This window comes from Kogia breviceps, chromosome 15 (assembly GCF_026419965.1).
Source record: "Kogia breviceps isolate mKogBre1 chromosome 15, mKogBre1 haplotype 1, whole genome shotgun sequence".
Classification (NCBI taxonomy): Eukaryota; Metazoa; Chordata; class Mammalia; order Artiodactyla; family Physeteridae; genus Kogia; species Kogia breviceps.
The window spans coordinates 61,634,464-61,653,393 of NC_081324.1; the positions used below are offsets into that span (position 1 = coordinate 61,634,464).

Here is an 18,930-nt window from a genome sequence, read left to right on the forward strand (position 1 = left end):
GTTTTCCTTGAATAAAGCTTCTCAATTGTTGTTTGCCTTGGTCATTTTCTAGAGTCCTGCAATGACTGTCCATTTTTATCATTTCTTTTGAGGGAGAAAGTCTGCCATGCTCTTCACTCCACCATCCTGAAGGTTCAATGTCCACCTTCGTAGTTTTCAGCCACTGAGATTTGGGGATTGTTTGCTACCCAGCCTGTCCTGACTGATACAGCAGGTACTGCCTCTCTCCTTCCCTCACTCCCTTTCTCTCATTCAAGCAAGTCACAAATGTTTAAAACATTCAAAATTTAATTCCCACTTCTAGTTTCGCCAACATGTAAAGAGCTTGGAGGTCGTTACTCCCTCTCTCACCAAAAGGAAACACACTAAAAATCAATAAATTTCCGTAGACCCATCATGCAAGTGAGGTCACAGGGCAAACACCCACCAACACCTGGAGAGACAATCAAATACAAGAACCATAGCCATGGTCAGATTACCTAAAGCAGAAGTTTCTGAACCAATCACTGGTACAGAACAATTATAATTTTATAGTTTTTGCACCATATACTTTTACACTAAGAGCCACAGTTATTTTATCTCCCCAGCAAACCACTCATCTTCTCGATATATAATTATCCTCATTAACCCTGATCAATTTTGCCTTAAATATATTTCATTTTGTATGTTGTTATTGCCAGGATCAAGTGGCGTGAGCTAGGGAAATGGTACTTCTAGCGGATGGGACAGGATCACATTTGTTTTCCTTCAGTGGACGCCATGTGAGAATAGTATAAACCTCATGGGTGAAGAGGGAATTCTGTGGGATGAGAAACAAAGGCAGATTTTATATGGTTCAGTCCTCTGTGGAATCGCTGTGCTTTCCGTCTCTGGTCTGGCTGGTGCACTTGTGGCTCTGAGTCACCCTCTTTGAAGCAACCTTGGGGCGCGCCTGTCAATTCACATTACCTGACATTTTTCCTTCTCTTCTTCATACCTGTGTTACTTTCAGCTCAGGAACGTTTTGTGCAGGACGAGTTCTCTCCATCGCCTCTCCCTTGAGGTGGCCTTGTTGTGCTTCTCTGGCCGTGGCCTAGGCAGAGGAAGCCTACTCCTTTGATGGTGCTTCTATTTTTAAGGCTGACAGCATTCACTGAGATTCGCCCACACAGAGCTCCCAGGAGGCACAGAAAGCCCTGCTATTCATATTTATTTGGGTGGAATCAGAATAAAAATAAAATTGGATGGTGAGCAAAATAGACCTCAATCGTAGCGGTGATGAGAATGAATAAAAATTGTTATGAAATCCTATTGCCTACATCTTGGTTTCCACTTTTAAAAGATAAGCTAAAAGGCTACACTCGGACCAACAGTGCCTCCTCCTATTTTGTGAAGCACCCTTGGTCTATTTTATGTGTTAAAGAAAAAAAGCTGTTCAATTCTATGAAATCTGGCCTCCTAACATCGCTGGCTGTGCCACCCTTTGGTGTCTCTGGATGTAATCAGAGGAATGTCAACACCTGCCTGGCCATCTGCTTCCTGGATGTTTCTTCTTTTGTAAGAGGTTCCCCCCAAATGAGGTATTTGATTCCTCACATCTGCTCCACGGTCTCCCAGTTCACTTCACACACTGATAAATCTTCCTGCTAAATTTAATAGATTGTGTGTGGGGGGGGTGGAACATTCTTGTGGATCAATTCCTTTTTTGTTTGTTTCTATTGTGGTAAAATACACATGATGTAAATTTACCATCTTAACCATTATTTTTATTTTATTTTTTTTTTTTATTTTTAATTTTTTTAACATCTTTATTGGAGTATAATTGTTTTACAATAGTGTGTTAGTTTTTCCTTTACAACTACCTTAACCATTATTAAACATACAGTTCAGTGGTACTAGGTGCATCACATCATTGTGTAACCATCACCACCATCCATCTCCAAAACTCTTCTCCTCTTGCAACATGAAATTCTGTCCCCATTAAACACTATCTCCTCACTTCCCCCTCCCCCAGCCCCTGGCAGCCGCCATTCTACTTTCCTTCTCTGTGAGTTTGACTCATATAAGGTGACTCATAGAAGTGGAATCATACAGTGTTTGTCTTCTTGAGGGTGGTTTATTTCACTTAACCTAATGTCTCTAAGGTTCATCCATGTGGTAGCGTGTGTCAGAATGTCCTTCCTTTTTATGGCTGAATAGTACTGTATGTATAGACCACATTTTGTTTATCTATCATCTGTTAATGGACACTGGGGTTGCTTCCATTTTAGCTACTAGATGAACTGATTCCTGTTAAAACAAACGAACTAACACACAAAAACAAAAACTTCAAGCAATACAATAAAGTACAAAAAGGAAGATAAAGCCACCTCACTTTTCTGGAGCGCAGAGGAAACCATTCTTATCATTTTCATGAATGTCCACCAGCCATTTTTCTCTCTTCTTATATACGCGTATATGGATAGAGATTGGATAAACAGGTTTACATAAATGAGTTTGTACTAGATGTGCTGTAACTGAATAATACGCCTTCACCATGTTGCCATGTCAAAATTACTATTTACATTGTCATCTTCATGATTGGATCATATTCCACTAAGTTATCATGCAGTAATTTATTTAACCCATTCCCTGTAAATGGAAATGCGGTGTGATCTTTATTCACATAGTGTAGACAAGGCAGAGATGACAGTACTGGGGCAAATTCCCTGAAGTGGGATTTGCACTCAAAGGAAAAAACACTAGCAAAAAGATTTAAATGTTCAGTAGTTTTCTTTTATCTTAAAAGCAAATTGCATAGGAGAAAAGTATCTATTTTCATGTGTATCTGCAAGATTAACACTCTTCTAATATGCTTACTGGCCGTTTGTAATTCTTTTATGAACTGTCTGTGTACATCCTTTGCATATTCTGTTTTTTTAAAAAACGTTCTTCGTCTTTATAATAATACTTACATGTCAATTTTGTTCAGACTATTTTCTCTTTTTTGGTTTTTCTTTCAGTTTCTGTGAAGTTTTTTTGACATAGAGAAGTTTTATTCTCTTGGAAGTAAATTTATTCATCTTTTTTTATGGTATCTGGTTTTTCTAACATTCCTGGAAAGGCTTTTATCACAATCATCCTCTCACTGGATATATCTCATACACATGTATACATGATCATAAATACTAATTAGCTGTATTCTTTAGGAAAATCTCATATTTCAATTTTTTTTTTTTTTTTTTTTTTTTTTTTTTTTTTTTTTTTTTTTTTTTGCGGTACGCGGGCCTCTCACCGCTGTGGTCTCTCCCATTGTGGAGCACAGGCTCCGGACGCACAGGCTCAGCGGCCATGGCTCACAGGCCCAGCTGCTCCGCGGCATGTGGGATCCTCCCGGACCGGGGCACGAACCCGCATCCCCTGCATCGGCAGGCGGACTCTCAACTACTGCACCACCAGGGAAGCCCTTCAATTTTTAAATACATAAAGCTTCTACATTTGCAGTTCATTTTTACACTAGAGTGAGGTGAGGTGGAGATATACTTTAGTGTTTTCACAGATAAATAAACAGCCAGATTTCCCAATGCCATATATCAAATAATTTATTTCCCCTTATTGATTTAAAACATGTAGAAAAATGGTACAGATGAACCTATTTGCAGGGCAGGAGTAGAGACGCAGACATAGAGAACAGACGTGTGGACATAGTGGGGGAAGGGGAGGGTGGGACAAATCGGGAGATTAGGATTGACATAAACACACTACCATGTGTGAAATAGATAGCTAGTGGGAACCTGCTGTATAGTGCAGGGAGCTCGGTGCTCTGTGGCGACCTAGATGCGTGGGATTGCAGCGGGGGGGGGGGGGGGGTGGATCCAAGGGGGAGGGGATATATGTATACATATGGCTGATTCACTTCATTGTACAGCAGAAACTAACACAACACTGTAAAGCAATTATACTCCCATTAAAACAAACAAACAAAAAACCCTTACTGAAGCTCATATTTACCTCAGTTTTATTTCCCAATTCTCTAGGCCATCAAATTGAATATCTTATAGCTTACTGATAATACAGTGGAATGCTGTTATGCCCTGTGCCTTCCCATTTTTCCTTTAGTTTCATAATTTTTAGATTTTGTTTCATTTTTTTAGATAAATTTATAATAATTATCAGAAACTTTCAAAAGAATCATTTTGGTATTGCTCTGAAATATATTAATTTCAGGAAAAATATTTTGTAATAAAATTACCTCTTTATCCAGGGACCAGGTATATTACTCAGTTTATTCCATTTTTCCTTTATTTCCTTCAGTAACATTTTGTTCAGGGTATTATTCCATGATTTGGAGAATTCTGTTGTCAGTGGTGCATTTCCTTCTATTATAGTTTATAATTCATTATTTCTGCTCAAATATGGTTTTAATACATTAATTATAACTAACATTATTACCAAATGCATCTCTAAAAATATTTAGTTCACTTTCTTGAGTTTTTCAATGACACATATTATTTCTACACTATGCCCATATCATATATATTGTGCTCTCTCTAATTGTATAGTCTAATACTTCCAGGACAATATGGAGAAATAGTGGTAACAGTAAAACAATGTTCCTTTCCTCCCTTTAGTACGAATGCTTCTGCCCTTCCACTATGAAACATGAAGTTGGTTATGAATATATATATTGATCCCAGTAAGTTATCCACCTACTTTACTAAAGGTGTTTATTTTTTAGGTTAGAAATCATTGTGGAACTTCCGTCAAATGTTACTTTGGAAACTACAGAGACAACCAGACAGTGTCTCCTCTTTAGAATTAATATATTGTGAATTATTTCAGTCATTCCTAATTATGACCACCTTATACATCTCAGAATAATTACTTAATCTTTATATTTTTACTTAGTTGTTTAAAAACCCACAAGATTTTATTAAAGTTGTAGGAATAGTACAATAAAATTTTCTGTGTTCTTCGCCCAGATTTATTTACTCTTAACCGCTTGCTATTTTTGTTCTCCCGTCCCTTATATGTTTATATTTACTGAAATATTTGGTAGAAAATTGCAGATATGATTAATCTATTCTGCTAAATACTTCAATGTGTGTGTACTAAAAATGAGAACATTCTCCTATATAGCCATGGACACAATGATCAAATTTAAGTGATTGTTAACATTGACACCTTAACTAACTGTCTATATTAAAATGTTTCCAATCTTCCCCATAATGTTCTTTATAGCTGTTATTTTTCTGATCCAGGATCCAATCATGCATTAAATTTATTTATCTTGTCTCCTTAGCCCTTTGTAATACGGAAAAGTTCCTCAGGATTTATTTTTCTTTCATGACACTGAAACCTTGAAAAACACAGGCCAGTAGCTTTATAGAATGTCACTTAAATTGAATTTTTCTTGTGTCCCAAAGATTAGGTTCAGCTTATGCATTCTGGGCAGGAATTCATAGAAATGATATGTCCTCAGTCATCTCAGCAGCAGACATCTGGTGTCAGTCCATCTGTGCTTGGTCATGTGAGCTTTGATAACATATCTGCCGAGTAAAATGACCATTTTTCTCCTTTGAAATTAGTAAGTAATGTGTGGAGGTAGACAGATATCCAGGACTGTATAATATCTTTTTCTGCATCTAAGTCTCACTGAAGAGTTTTAGAATCCCTTAATAATTTTTGCCTGAATCAGATATTACTATGCTGGCCACAACATGGTATTTCAGACTCTACCATTTCTTTTTATATTTTTATATAAAATGAAAATTTTTTTTTCTTTTTATATACTGGTTGGCATTTTATTATAGGGAAGAGCTGTTCCTTCTTCCTAGGCCACTCCCTCCCACCCTCCCTCCCTCCCTCCATCTTTCCTTCCTTCCATCCTTCCTTCCATTCTATGGACACATGAATTTTTTTTAACCAATGAGTTATAGCCCATCACTATCTTTATTACATATTCTTTCATTGTTCTGCCAGATTCTACTTCTTAATATTCTATTTATTTGTCATCAATATTTATAAGTGATACTGATCTACAGTTGTTACGTTGTGTGCTACCTTTACCTGGTTTTGGTACAGCTTTTATATAGGTGTTGTAAGAATAATCAGAAAGCTCTAGAACAGTTGAAATAACATAAAAAATTATGTTTCTTTTAAGTTTGAGAGAATCTCCTCATAATGTTTTTAAGATGTAGATCTTTTGGACCTCTGTCTCTCTCTCTCTCTCTCTCTTTCATCAGTTTTATGTTAGTTATACTTTCATTTTATCCTATATTTGATCTTTTTAGGATAGATTTCTGTAAAGGACTTTTTTATTTAAGTGTCTCTATAACTGGTTATTTTCCTGTTCTTATTTCTATTTTGGCATTCTTACACTCTTCCCCTTTACCCATCCCTTGATTTATTTATTTACTGGGTTTTATCTGATTAATGTTTATTTTTCTCTTGAAGGAACAGCCCTTTATATATACATCCGTTCTGTTATTTTTTTCTTTTTCTGACTTATTTTCACAACTTTATTAATTTTTTCCTCCTGCTTTTCCTAGGTTTATTTTCTGTTACTTTTTAACAACCTACGTTTTATGATAAATTCTATTTGCCCCTGAGTATAAGTTTGGCAGTAAGTTGTGGATTTTTATTTGGAGTTTTCCCATTATTACTATTTTCTGAATGTTCTGTAACTTCAGGCTTGACTTCCTCTTTGATCCTAAAGTTACTTTCCAGATGTTTGTATAATATCAAAATGGGTGTGGTTTTATTACTGTTTTCATAGTTGGTACTTACTTATAATATAATTGCATAGCCAGAAATACACAATGTTTACTCTGTCTTACTTACAATTTTATTTCTTTATAATCTAATATATTGCTAGTTTTTAAAATGTTTCATGAACATTTGAATTGAAAATTCAGGGTCAGTTTATAAGGTATACATTCAGTGTATATATTAGATCTATTTGGTAAGCCTATTTTTTCACTCAAATATTCTATGTATGTACTTTTATATACTTGATCATCAAGAACTGAGAAAAGACAAACTGTCTCACTTGTGTGGGACTTCTTTTTTCAGGTATAACTTTTTTTTTTAATCAGTGAAAGAAACTGGGTCCTAAGAGCTAAAGTTATCTAAGCAGCAAGTCTGTGCATCCATCCTTTTGTTCCTGTTTTTGTTTTTGTTTAAACATGTTTAAACTATCACACTGCTGGCACACCTCATCAGCATAAAAGCTACGTCATCCCTCCTAATTGTATCCAAGTTACCCCATCCCAGGGAAAAAACAAAAACCCTTCTCTGGAAGATAATTTTCACTGAAATCTAACCAAGTTTCATTATGTGGACAGTGATAAGATTATAAAAATATACAAAAATAACATTTAACGTCTGCCCATCACTTTAAGGAAATGGTTTGTATATGTAATTTTTAAAAGGTAGTACGTTTTACCCTCAGCTGGTCCTCGATGAAGCATAATGAGTAGGAAAGGAAGGGAAAAGAACATCACAGAGGGTTCTCTCCGTAATGGACACCATGCCTTCCCTACATCCAGAGAACTTCCTTATGGCTCAAGTTCACTCTATCTACATGCCCTGCTTTGTATTTTATGTAAATGTGCCTGCTGGTTCTCTGTCCAGTTTACTCAGAGCAGATCAGACCTAACAAACGAAGTGAAGCCTGGTCCAGACAAAACTGTGAGTGGACACACCCCATGCCTCGGCCAGCCCTGCCCTGCCACCTCCTCCAGTCTGGGGTTGGGTTCTGTCCACCCTGCGGCACTTCTCTGCTCTGGACAGTGTGAACCAGCTGCAGGAATTCTTACCACCTGAGAAGTACCCATTTCATGCCTCTGGCAATGAATCTCAGTGCACAAACTGCAATCTCCATGAGGAGATTATATATATAGATTTTATATATATATATATATATATAAATATATAATCTATATATATAATGTATATATTATATTCTGTGAGGAATATATTTTGACACCAAGTATTCCACTGAGGTCCTCGGATCAGGCTGTCCCCAACACCTACACCTCTCCCCACAGTGGTCCTCACACCAGGCCCCCAAAACGAGTCAGAAAAGTCTCACCATGTCTTTTATTTATATTTAAGCTCCAAGAGAAAAATGCCTTTTCTGTACACACAGTGTGTGTGGTAACATTCACAGAGGCTGTGATGTGCCAGCACAGTCCAGGCTTGGTCACAAACCTTATCTTCAAGTCATAGCGGTTAACCTGGTCTAAACCCCAGTTCATTGTTTTCACAAATGCTCACAAAATCACTGCAGAGTTGATATCAAGAGTGAGTAGATCTGAAAAGTTCTCACCACAAGGAAAACAAAATGTGAGCATGCGTGGTGATGAATGTTAACTAAACTTGTGCTGCTCATTTCGTAATATATGCAAAAATCGAATGCTCATCTTGTACATATGAAATTAACATAATGTCATAGGTTGATCATATCTCATTTTCTTAAAAAAGATTTCCAGAAGTCACACAGATACTAGGCAGTGGGGGGGGTGGATTTGATGCCAGTGCTGCCTAACTTCCCCCCAACACCAGTTTCTCAAGCCTTGGGGTGAACAGGAATCAGCCAGGGTGCTAGTTTAGCATGCACCTTCTGACACAACCATACAAAATCTATGGATGCAGCACAAGCAGTTCTCAGAGGGAAGTTCATAGTGATACAGGCCTTCCTCAAAAAACAAAAAAAAAGCTCAAATAAACAACCTAACCTACCTACTAAAAGAATCACAAGAAGAAGAACAAACAAAACCTAAAGTCAGCAGAAGGAAGGACACAATAAAGATGAGAGAGGAAATAAAATAAAATAGAGATTTAAAACACAATAGAAAAAAATCAATACAATGCACGTTCCCTGACACCCAACAGCCCCCAGTTCTGAATCTACTGGTCTGTGCTGGGGCCCAGGAATCTTGGTGTTTATCAAGCAGCTGATAAGCAGTGGGGTTAACAAGCCAGGCTGGGGCAGCTGCGCCCGCGAGCTGTTTAGTCCTGCAGCGTAATTACCCCCGCTGGCTGCTCTCACTTGCTTACAAGAACCTCATCAAAAAAGGAGATTTTGACCTCTGATATGAAAGTCTAGTAAAAATACCTGCTTATTCTGTGTTCGCTAATGTCACTGGGTAAACATGTTGAAGAAAAATGAAGGATTTGTTCTGGGTCATTCCTGCTTTCAGTCATGACAGCATCTAAGAAGGGTTTCGTTCAATCAGCATAGGCTGCAATTTATGACTCATACTTGCAGGGTTTTAAAAAATCATTCACACCCCAAAATCAAAGTTATTCAATATGGTTTTCCCCCTTTGTACTTCTAATGTCAAATATAAAGTGTTAGAAAAGGACACAGACAGAACAATAAAATAATAAAATGTTTTCTTCTGCCAGAAAATAAATACTATCACATCCAGGCTGCCCTCTCCCAGTCCACCTTTTTCTGAAGATACTTTTGTTGAACACAGAGAGCTCTTTATTCTCTTTTAAGTTGTAACAGGAAGAATAACTTGGGTGACTGTTTGACCCTTACCGGTTGGGTAACTTTATTTGGTAGAAAAACACAAGCCCTGCATTCGAAACCGAGGGGCACAGAGTGAGTGGTATGTAACCCCCTTCAGGGAAAGACCACAAAGTCCAGCAGGGTGGGGACTGCGGGCCAGGCTTGTCAACAACCTGCAAGCTCCCCCCACTTTCCCCCAAAGGCTCACTCTTCCTGACACTACAGAGCACATTCCAAGGGCCCAGAGAAAATCGGGGAGGGCTCTGAACTGCCTCTTCCCTGGGTGTGGCTTGTCCACTACTCTGGTCATATGTGTGGGAGAAGTACTGTCATCAGAAAGTGAGGGACACCTAGTAATTTGGGAGTCGGGACTCAGAGGAGGCCACGCCTCTGGTCCAGGGGCCAGGAGGATTTCAGATGACGTGGTGGGAGCAGAGGTGGAGGGTCAAGTAGGAGAGTGAGCACTTGGTTTACAGTCCTGTTAAACACAAGTCAGTGTGCCAGCTGTATGTATTTGGCATCTGTAAGTGTTTCTTTGAAGAAGAGTTTTTCACTAAAAAATCTGGAAAACCAGTGATACTGGCCTTTTCATTCACAGGAAGAAAGTACAATCACTGCACAGTCCACAAGGATCTTTGGTATCAAGAGGCAGCTTTAGATGGGTTTCCTGAGCCTCAGTCAGTTTTCTTTCAGCTCTAGCCATGGAAAGAGGCCACGTGTATAAAGAGACACATGATGCTTATGGGCTAACTCAGTGCGAGATTAAGCTCCGTGTGTCCTAACAAAGACAGGTTTGACTTCTGTCCTCTTCATCCCCCAGGAATGTAGGAACCATCAAACCATATATTTTTGAGAAGTAAAAAACTACAATTGCTTTTTTAATTGATCCTCTGACCCAAATTACGTTTATCTGGAATATTTTCTTTATGATATGAAGCTGAGCATTAAGAAGTTATATAGTGTTGGTTTTTCAGTAATTCAGTGGAAGAAGATTTAATTTCCCAAACTGCATGCATACCTGAGTTTTTTGAACCCCCTTGAATGAGTCTAAGTAAAGCATTCCAAAAATCACAACTCCTGTGCTAACTTAGGATCCTGTCTGACAGGAGAGACCGCCTTGGTGATTTATTTTATTTTATTTTATTTATTATTATTATTAATTTTTGCAGTAATTTTTGCGGGCCTCTCACCATTGTGGCCTCTCCCGCCGCGGAGCACAGGCCTGGGACGCGCAGGCCCACGGGGGGGCTCCACGCACCGGCAGGCGGACCCCCAACCACTGCGCCACCAGGGAAGCCCCGCCTTGGTGATTTTATGGGGATTCTGGGGGAGGGGGATGGTGCTGAGAGGAGCAGGAAGTTAACAGCAGTCAAACTCCACTAGACACACACACATACACATGACCACACACACAGACACATACATACACATAGACATGCATACACATACACACATATACACACATTCACAGTCAGACACATATACACGCATACATACACACACACACTGAAATAAGGGTCCTGGACACTAATGTGTGTGCTTCCTGGTAGTGTTTTTGTTTTTGTGGGTTTTTTGCTGCTTTGGGTCTTCATTGCTGCACACGGGTTTTCTCTAGTTGCAGCGAGCAGAGGCTACTTTTTGTTGTGGTGCACGGGCTGCTCATTGTGGTGGCTTCTCTTGTTGTGGAGAATGGGCTCTTGGCACGTGGGCTTCCGTAGTCGTGGCACACGGGCTCAGTAGTTGTGACTCGCAGGCGTTAGAGTGCAGGCTCAGTAGTTGTGGCGCACGTGCTTAGTTGTTCTGCGGCATGTGGGATCCTCCCGGACCAGGCATTGTGCCCGTGTCTCCTGCATTGGCAGGCGGACTCTTCACCACTGCACCACCAGCACAGTACCCCTGGTAGTGTTTTTGTTTCAGCCACTAATCTCTGTGCATTTGGGAAAAAAAATCTAAGTTGTGCTGTTTTAACTGATACTCACAATTCATCTCTTTGGTCTGTTCTTCTGCATCATTGCAAAGCCCCCAAATGCTGAGCAGGGAATTGAAGAGGGGGGAGTTGACCTTTCTGACCTTGAAGCCCATTCGCAATCCCATTCAAATCATCACACACACACGGAAAACTACTGTCTTCCTGGAAAAAAGAATCTGTCTAGCAAAATGAGGCAGTCAGGAATTGATCCACTTCTCCAGGAACTTTCTGTCACCTTCTTAGAAAAGAATTTGAAAGCAGGTGGCAATAGGAGCAGAACAGCTAGAAAGAGGAGGGAAGCACAGTGGAGGGAGATGAGCAGGTGCCCGGGAGGGGTGTTTGCTGTGCCCTAAAGCCAGCCTGGAGCACTGGGGTCAGCACAGGTCTAGTTTTCTGACCAAAAAAAAGTGCCAATAAATGCATCGAAAAAAATACACTTTCTGTCTCTAAGTTAGTTGAACCACACCTTCTTCACTTGGTGCTGTATACAGAAGATGTGGTCATTTTGGTATCTTGATATCTTGGAAAGGGAATATGGAAGAATGTAAATGCCTGAAACATTTAATTCTAACTTCCCAAAAGATTGCCGAGGGACTTCCCTGGTGGCACAATGGTTAAGAATCCGCCTGACAATGCAGGGGACACAGGTTTGAGCCCTGGTCCGGGAAAATGCCACATGCTGCGGAGCAACTAAGCTCGTGCGCCACAACTGAGCCTGTGTGCTGGAGCCCATGAGCCACAACTACTGAGCCCGCATGCCACAACTACTGAGCCCATGAGCCACAACTACCAAAGTCCACATGTCTAGAGGCCATGTTCCGCAACAAGAGAAGCCACTGAAATGAGAAGCCCATGCACTGCAACGAAGAGTAGCCCCCACTCACTGCAACTACAGGAAGCCCACAGGCAGCAACGAAGACCCAACACAGCCCAAAATAAATTTAAAAAATTAAAGATTGCCGAGACCTTTTCAGATGCACACTCTCGTATCACTGTCCGTTATTTCTGAGGACGCGTTTTAAGTGGGTTATGACACAGTGGAGGCATCTCTGTGTGAATCCCGCAGGAGCAAAGGGCACCAGCAGAGCAGTTTGAAAAGGATTTAGTGAGGAGTGATTTACAAAGTGGGAAAAGAACAGGGAACCCCAGGGTCCCTGACTGACGACAGAAACCTGAATCAGAGAGCAGGCAGTTTCTAGGACTTGGGAACCACAGGACCATAGAGGAAGCAGGCCCTTCGGTGGAGAAGCACAGTGGCCCCAACTGCAGGGAAACGCCGGTTCTTCTCCGCCCATCGCCTGCCCCCGTCCGGGGGGAGGTGGGGCTTCCTGATGGCCGAGCCCAAAGGGAGTTAGAAGTCAGAGACCCCACTGCACACAGGACCCTCGCGGCTCAGAGGATGAGCTTGGCGAGCAGATGCAGGAGGAGGGAAGCCGCCCGCGCATCCAGATCCAGAGCCACGCGTCCTGCCGCGAGGCAGCTCCGCAGCCGACGTCTGGGTCCGAACCCGGTCCCGCCGCTGCCGGCAGGTGGCTCCGAGCAGAGGATGTAACTTTAGGGACCCGCGCTCGTCAGGGTGAGAGAGCCGCATCTCCAGGGGATGGAAGGACAAGACAAGTTCCATTCTAACGCATCCCACGCGGAGCATCAGCACACGGGAAACACTAATCCCATCTTAGTGGACTTCAGGGCTCTCTGATGACCTGACCTGGGGGAGGGACTGAGATTCCCGGGGCCCAGTTGTCCTCTGTCGGCCACACACAAAACCGTGGTGGCAGAGACAGGAGCAGGCCACGGTCACAGGGCCACGCAGGCCACTGGGGCTGCCCCGGATCACAGGTCTCCCCTGCCGCGCTCAGGATGGGGGTGGCCCCTTCCCAATGCATGGGAGGGAGAGGCTCTCAAGGGTCCCTGTCGTCCGCTCGTGAAAAGACTTACAGCAACACAGCAGCAAAAGGCCACTTCCTCTAAGGACGTTGAGGCTGCCAGTTAGTTCCGAGGAAAAGCCTCTGAAGCCCTCGCGATGGCTGGAGGGCTCAGCTCCACCAACGGAACGAGCACAAGAGCCTCTGTGTTTTCAAGGAAGGACGGCAGGCCCCGCAGCCCAGGAGCTACCCCAACTCACAACACAACTCGGAAAGTTATATATCCTACATCAGTCAGAAAATTCGCTGCATCTTGTTTCAAAGCTGCTGGGAATCCTGTGAGATTCCTCTTGGTGTAGTTAAGGCCTTGGGGAATTTATAGAAAATCCGAGCATCCGTTGGGGGTGCAGGGCAGCCACCCCTGGGCTCTTCAAACAGTCAAGCTCTCAAATGAAAGAAAAACATTTTCTTCTCTCAGAAAACTCTTTCAGTTTTGGTAAGCAGATCATTTCTTGATTTAGGAGCTATTTCTAGATAGACCCTCTGCCCTCAGAGGAAGAAGGCGGGAGCCTCACTTCTCCCACAACACGTGGCTGAGGAAGGAGGCTCACAGTGAGTGCAGACCATGACCCTGGGGCCACTGTGGGCAGAGCCCTGGGCCCTGAGGATGCGCTGCCCGCTGCGGACACAGGACATATTGTGCCTGCCTGGCTTGGGCCTGGGCCCAGCTAAGAGGGCCGCTGCCCGCTACGGAGCTTTCCTCCAGAAAGAGAGAAAGCGTATCTACAAATGAAATCGTGAAAGTCAGAGGTATTGGGAAAAGTTTACTAAAAGTGGAATGAATGCGTAGCCTCATGGAAGTCAGTTCTAGGACTGATATTCCGAATCCATCCATAACCAAATGTTCCAGCTATTCAGGGATATAAACAAAACATCCTTTTAAGATATCATGGTTCCAAGACCATTTGAATTACAATAAATATTTAAAATGAATTTCTTTTAGGATAACATAGCTCCTTGTGGAAAGGTTACTTGCTAATCTTGATTAGTTTTCTCATATTTAACACCCCTCTGGGGCAGGCTCATTTCTAAGCCATTAACTTGTTTCTTTCATTGTGTACAGTTAATTGAAACAAAGAAATGTTGCAGTGAGGCAATAAGAGGAAATTCTTCTCATAACAAGGAAATTAAGATTTTGTTTTGTTATTACTGAGGGAAGGAAGGAAGGAGGGAGGGAAGGAGGGAAGGAGAGAAGGAAGGAAGGAAGGAAAGGAAGGAAGGGAGGGAGGGAGGAAAAGAAGGAGGAAAGTGTTCTCCTTTCTTGTACAAACAACCATAGAAGCAAGCACTGAGCCCATTTGCTGTTGGTGGATTAAGGCTGGTGGATGACAGAGGAAAAAGACCTGCATGTGTACTGTCTTGTGTACCAGGATAACTTCTGCCAGACCAAGACCAGTGGAACAGCTCCCAGCAGGAGGAAAGGGAAGCTGGCTACAGGGGATGCTGTAAGAGAGCCCTGGCATTCTCACTTCCCAAGACTGGATCAGTTTAACCTTGAGGGCTCTTCAAGGACATGGACCAGCCGGGCTGTGACAAGAAGTACAGGCACACTCCCTCTTGTGATATGGGGCGGGGTGGGACTTGATGAAGGCACGATTTACAAAGGCCCAGAAGCCAAAAGGGGTGATGCCAGGGTGGGGGGGTCTAGGAACACTGAGGAGGGCAAGAAGGGAGTGGTCCTGGGAGAGGGAGGCTGAACCCGTGGGCCCAGGTGGCCAGAGCAAGGGGACTGCAGGAAACGAGCCACAGGCCAGGGTGGGGAGCCAGGCAGTGAGACCCTGAGCTCTGACATCTGTGGCCTCCAGAGCACAGGTCAGCCTCCGGGGCAGAAGGGTGGAGGGTCCCTGAGGAGCGTACAGAAGAGATCAGGCACATTCATCCTGTGCTGTGGGTCCAGCTAACCCTGTTCACGGAATTGGGGAGATGTAGTTGGGAGGGGCTGCGGTCTCCGTGTACAACTGTCAAGCCAGCAGGGCTGGGCCAGCTGAGATTGCAGACCACCTAGTACCCACAGGTGTGACAACAGACATTAGTTGGTTCACCAAGTAGATCCAATTCCAGGAACACGATTCCCCCCAAACACATCAGGGAGTAGTAGTGGGGAATCCAGGAGATCCAGAGGTGGGTGGCATTCTGATACCCAAGCAGGTGTCCTGTTCTGGGAAGTAAACTTGCAGGGTCACGGCAGGGGGATGGGGCTCAGAAAGAGGGCTTCTGATTGCGAATAGGGGGCTGGGCGGCAGGTTTTCAGGGCCTCCAACCCCAAAAGAGATGGGAAGCCTGATTAAGGCTAAAATTTAAATTGTTTTGAATGAGCCAGTAAAGAGTTGCTTGACAACATATTTAAATCCTGTTTTATTTCACCTGGTTTCAAAGCAGCCATTGACTCCTTAAAAACAAGGTCTTATTCTGCATTAAATAGGATGTTTCTTGAGCACCCCCTCTGCACTGGGTGCCTTTCTAGGTGAAGCAGGGGAGCAAGACTAAAGCAGGTCGTCATGGAGTTGCTCCGTGAAGGGTCTAAAACTACCTGAAAAATACTGATTTTGATGCACACCTTGAATGTTCATTTTTTTAGGAACAAAGACTCTGTATGTCTTTTCTCAGCAGGATCCCAGGATTCACGACAGGGATATTCAGTAAGAACCTGCCTGGCTGACTTCCGACTGAACTGTCTTCATTCACGTCAGACAACCAAAAGCTGGGGACACCATGATGAAAGATGAACTGTGACCAGCGGTTCTAAGAGGTGAAACATTTGCCCCAGTGGATCAGACCACAGAAGAAAAGTAACATAAAAGGACATTTTGGTGTCTTGGCCCCTCCATTTGCAGCGGAGGGGAGGGAGTATGGCCTCACTAGTTTGCTGATCTGAGTATTCAAGCTTCTACATGGGCCATGATGGGAGGAAAATATTCCCAAAGGCATTCATAGTTTACAGGCCTTTTATTCTATATCCCCAATGCCCACATTTATTCCCATTTATTTATTATTTTTTTCAAAATCATCACATTTAAGATGGAGCACTGGGCTTCCCTGGTGGCGCAGTGGTTGAGACTCCGCCTGCCGATGCAGGGGACATGGGTTCGTGCCCCGGTCTGGGAAGATCCCACATGCCGCGGAGCGGTTGGGCCCGTGAGCCATGGCCGCTGAGCCTGCGCGTCCGGAGCCTGTGCTCCGCAACGGGAGAGGCCACAGCAGTGAGAGGCCCGCGTACCACAAAAAAAAAAAAAAAAAAAATTGAGCACTAACAATCTTAGTTAGTGCTCCTTATTGTTCTTAGCACCGTCTTTCTTTCAACCAGTCATTTTAATAACGGTCTTTAATCTTCCATCCTGCTGTTTCATGAACTAACAAGATTTATAAAGAAAGTTATTGACTCCAGGGCTTCCCTGGTGGCACAGTGGTTAAAAATCCGCCTGCCAGGGGACACAGGTTCGAGCCCTGGTCCAGAAAGATCCCATATGCTGTGGAGCAACTAAGCCCGCATGCCACAACTACTGAGCCTGCGCTCTAGAGCCCATGAGCCACAACTACTGAGCCTGTGTGCCTAGACCCCGTGCTCCGCAACAAGAGAAGCCACTGCAATGTGAAGCCCGCAACAAAGAGTAGCCCCTGCTTGCCGCAACTAGAGAAAGCCCGCGCGCAGCAACGAACACCCAACGGAGCCAAAAATAAATTAATTAAATAAATAATAATAAAATTTTTTTAAAAAAGAAAAGAAAGTTATTGACTCCAGAAGACAGAGCATTTTCTAGAACCGGGGATGGAATAGAAGAGGAGGAATGACTCCTGATGGTTGTTTTGAAAAATTGGCACAGCATGAAAATTGATCACACTTGAGTCACCCAGTGCAAGAAAAGGGAAATTAGTGCAACATTTCTTGTAAAGAGCAAACTTTTGAATTTTTGGTACTTGTTTTTCTCTCAGAAATATCAGCAGTTTGGTACAAAATGATTGGAAAGGCCCATTTTCTAATAGAAAAATGACATTTCAAGAACCAAGATTTTGTGCTTCCCCAGGGAACTTGGAGGTGAAAGCCAAAAATGAAGGAAATCTTCAAATTCAGGAAAAACTCTGGCCATCAGCCCAACACAGAATGAGAACTTCCATGGCTCTAAGAGCTGAGAAATAACATAGAAATTCAGGCATCACCCTGAGGAAAGATTAGAGTTCCTTCAGCTCCCTGTTGTTTTCTGGTGTGAAAGCAGAAAAAAAGTGAATCATGTAGCTGCTGCACAAGATTGTCTATGATGTTCTAATATTACCAAAGGAAAACAAAAGCCAAGTGCATAATACAATGGGAGTGGTCTACAAACAACAAATGCTGGAGAGGGTGTGGAGAATAGGGAACCCTCTTGTACTGTTGGTAGGAATATAAATTGATACAGCCACTATGAAGAACTGTATGGAGGTTCCTTTAAAAACTAAAAATAGAATTACCATATGACCCAGCAATCCCACTACTGGACATATACCCAGAGAAACCCATAATTCAAAAAGACACATGCACCCCAATGTTCATTGAAGCACTATTTACAATAGACACGTCATGGAAGTGACCTGAATGCCCATCAAAAGACAAATGGATAAAGAACATGTGGTACATATATAAATGGAATATTACTCAGCCATAAAAAGGAACGAAATTGGGTCATTTGTAGACACATGGATGGACCTAGAGACTGTCACACAGAGTGAAGTAAGTCAGAAAGAGAAAAACAAATATCGTATATTAACGCATGTATGTGGAATCTAGAAAAATGGTACAGATGAACTTGTTTACAAGGCAGAAATAGAGACACAGATGTAGAGGACAAACGTATGGACACCAAGGGGGGAAAGTCAGGCTGGGGAGGGGTGATGAATCGGGAGATTGAGCTTGACATATATACCCTAATATGTATAAAATAGATAACTAATAAAAAAATTAACTTTTTTGGGCTTCCCTGGTGGCACAGTGGTTGAGACTCTGCCTGCCGATGCAGGGGACACGGGTTCGTGTCCCGGTCCGGGAAGATCCCACATGCCGCAGAGCGGCTGGGCCTGTGAGCCATGGCCGCTGAGCCTGCGCGTCCGGAGCCTGTGCTCTGTGAGGGGAGGGGCCACAGCAGTGAGAGGCCCGTGTACCGCAAAAAAAAAAAAATTAAAATTAAAGATTAAATTTAAAAAAAAATAAAATACAGTGGGAGTGGGAGAACCCAAGTCTTCCTGAAAATTCCCATCAACTGTGAGTGAATCATGAAGTTTCTGTGGGCTCAACTTCAGTTCATTTTGGGAGAAGGGACTAAGTTCCATTAAAATGGAACTAAGTGTCTTGGTTTCTTCTCACATCTTATGAAATGCTAAGGAGTGAGAGTAGGAAAGACAAGAGTATTTTATTTTTTAAACAGGATAAAATAAGTCTTTGGATTCAAGGGAACGTCTTGAAAAAGAAAAATCATGTATTATTATGCTTGATTAAAAATAGCTCTTTCCTAGATCCACGTATAGATTTCTCTCTGGGCAAATCTTGAGCATGTTTATTGTTCTACAGTGGCGTTGCTTTTCTTGGG

General features: G+C 42.6%; 1 long non-coding RNA gene across 1 annotated transcript in view; it reads right to left on the minus strand.

Moving 5' to 3' along the window:
- LOC131742052 (uncharacterized) overlaps window positions 1-18,930 on the minus strand; it is a 212,774-nt gene that overhangs the window by 54,537 nt on the left and 139,307 nt on the right. The window lies entirely within an intron of this gene.